This window comes from Lipotes vexillifer, unplaced genomic scaffold, assembly GCF_000442215.2.
Source record: "Lipotes vexillifer unplaced genomic scaffold, Lipotes_vexillifer_v1.1 scaffold2194, whole genome shotgun sequence".
NCBI classification, from domain to species: domain Eukaryota; kingdom Metazoa; phylum Chordata; class Mammalia; order Artiodactyla; family Lipotidae; genus Lipotes; species Lipotes vexillifer.
The window spans coordinates 407,588-409,997 of record NW_006777784.1 but is presented as its reverse complement, the minus strand read 5'-3'; the positions used below and the strand labels follow the sequence as shown (position 1 = coordinate 409,997).

At 44.1% G+C, this 2,410-nt stretch overlaps 1 protein-coding gene across 1 annotated transcript in view; it reads right to left on the bottom strand.

Annotated features, from left to right (window-relative positions):
* The window catches only part of MYO16 (myosin XVI), a 463,256-nt gene that overhangs the window by 55,476 nt on the left and 405,370 nt on the right, over positions 1 to 2,410 (bottom strand). The window lies entirely within an intron of this gene.

The window sequence follows — 2,410 nt, the reverse complement described above, 5'->3', positions numbered from 1 at the left end:
CCCCCCCCCGGGCCCGGTTCCCCCCCCCCCCGCGGGGTCCGGGTCCCTCCCCCCTCCAGGGTTCGGTTCCCCCCCCCCCGCGGGGTCTGGGTCCCTCCACCCTCCAGGGTCCAGGTCGCTCCCCCCTCCAGGGTCTGGTTCTCTTCAACCTCAGGTTCCCCATCTCCCTACCCTCCTGGGTCCGTGTATCCCCACACTTCGCGCGACTGCCAAGGGGAAAGCCAGTTTTGATCTCGGAGTGGGAGGACAACTCCCACCAGTCAAGGAAGAGGTAAGGTGGCCAGTAAGGAGGCCTGCAGCGGGAAGGACCTGGGATGCAGCGGGGTGGGCACCTTCCGTCTGCGCTGGCACCTGCTTACGCCTGGGTTCTAAGGGCCTGATACACGTGTGGACTAAGTGCTGGCTGAACTGCTCCTCATGGCTTTTAGAGAAGAGGAAATAGGACACTGGAGAGAACCAGCACATTAGCGAGTTGGTGCCCTGTGGGTGTTTCCTGTAGGAAATACCTTAGCTGGATTATTTAAATGGTCTAAAACGAACACGACAAAACACCATTGAAAACAACTACATGCATGGAAAGATTATTTTTCTAAAAAGAACGTTGTTAAAATGATGCCAAGGGCTTGTTTTACAGTTAATTAATATATTTGAATCCTAACACACTTAACAGGGAAATCAAGAGTGTTGTATTTCACTAAGAACTTTAGCGGCAACTTCGTAAATTGAAAAGAAGGAAGATATTTAGAAAAACAAAAGAGCATAACATTAGCGAGAACTACTTTTTAAAGAGGCAGAAAAACTACTTAAATATGACTCAAAACATTTCTTAAAGTTTAAGTTAAAAAATTCTAAAAGACTTATTTTTCTAATATTTTTTTTCTATAAATTATAGATTTTATTAAATATAATTTCTCTGGAGCCAAGATGTTAATTTTAGAAAATTACACACAGTTTTACTAAAATATCAAAACTTCCCAAAAATCTTGAACTATTTTACCAATTTGGTGCTTTGCTAATCTGTAGGAATTCTTGATCTGAATAAGCACATCTAATTTTGCTGAGTTCCTGAGTTTTAAGGCAGCCAGGCTTTTCTCTCATTATGACTGCATATATGAGAGAATCCATCTCCACTTTCAGAGTGACAACTCCACTTTTAGGGTTAAAATTAAAGGCTTTGGAGTCAGATGGGCTTGGATTCAAACCCCAGCATGACCACCCTTTCATGCTATCATTCATTTAGTCGTGCATTTAACCAGTATTTATTCAGAGACACATTAGTGAATACACAGTAATTGTCCCCTTCCTTCCTCTGCCCTCCTGGGCAAAGTCAGACAATAAAAAAAGTAAATAAAACAAATGAGTTAATTCCATAGCATGTTAGAACATGATACATGCTATGAGGTGGGAAACTACAGGCCATAATAGTCACAGAATTGGGTCTGTGTGTGTGTGTGTTTGCGCGGTGGCATTGGTGCTAATTATAATTTTAAAAGAGGTCTTGGTCACATCTCTCTGGGCTTCAGTATAGTCATGCCTAAAATGGTGATATCACTAAATCATCTCAGAGGAATAAAATAATGTATGTAAAGTGCTTAGCTCAGATGCTGGCACTCTGTAAACATGAAACAAATGGGAGACATCCAGATGAGAATGAAAAGAACAAAGTTAATTTTCTAACTCAATGGATATCTTTGAAGGCCAGTATTATACAGGGTTCACCAAAGCAGCCAACTTTTAAGAGTAGAAAATACCCCAAATGCACGATTCTGTAATTAATGAGCATCATCGCAAAGGCTTTCAATGTACTAAAACACAGCAACTCATAAGCTTCTCCTAGAAAGTTAATGAACCAAACAAAATGTTAACATTAGTATTATAGAGTTGTTCTGAAGATTTGAATAATTTAAAGGACTTGTGGCAGGTTGTATTTTACAAAACTGGCTTCAACAATATTTTTAGTCCTTCGTGCTCTTCGAGAACCTTGAAGCTGGAAGGACCTCTGTGACCGCCCCATGAGTAAAATATGGCCAAAGCAATGCCGCCTGCCCGCTGAGGCTGGGTCAGGGGCAGTGCAGCTTCTGGCTGGCTCTTCCTCTCTCGGGACACATCTCTTGGTGGCCCTGATCTCTATGTGAGAAGACTGCTTACTCTGAAGCACCCATGCAGTGGAGAACATGTGGAGAGGCCACACAGAGGTGACAGAGATGCCAGAGGACCCCATCTGCTCCAGCCCTCAGTTGTCCAGGTTTCCCCACAGCCCAGACACCAGAAATGTAATGAACTGAGCCTCTGTAGACCATCCCAGGCCCAGCCACTGTCTGACCACAGCTGTGAGAGAGCTTGCATGAGAAGGGCTCAGCTGATTCCCAACTAGTAGAATGGGGGCGGGGCGGGAGAGAGAGAGAGAGAG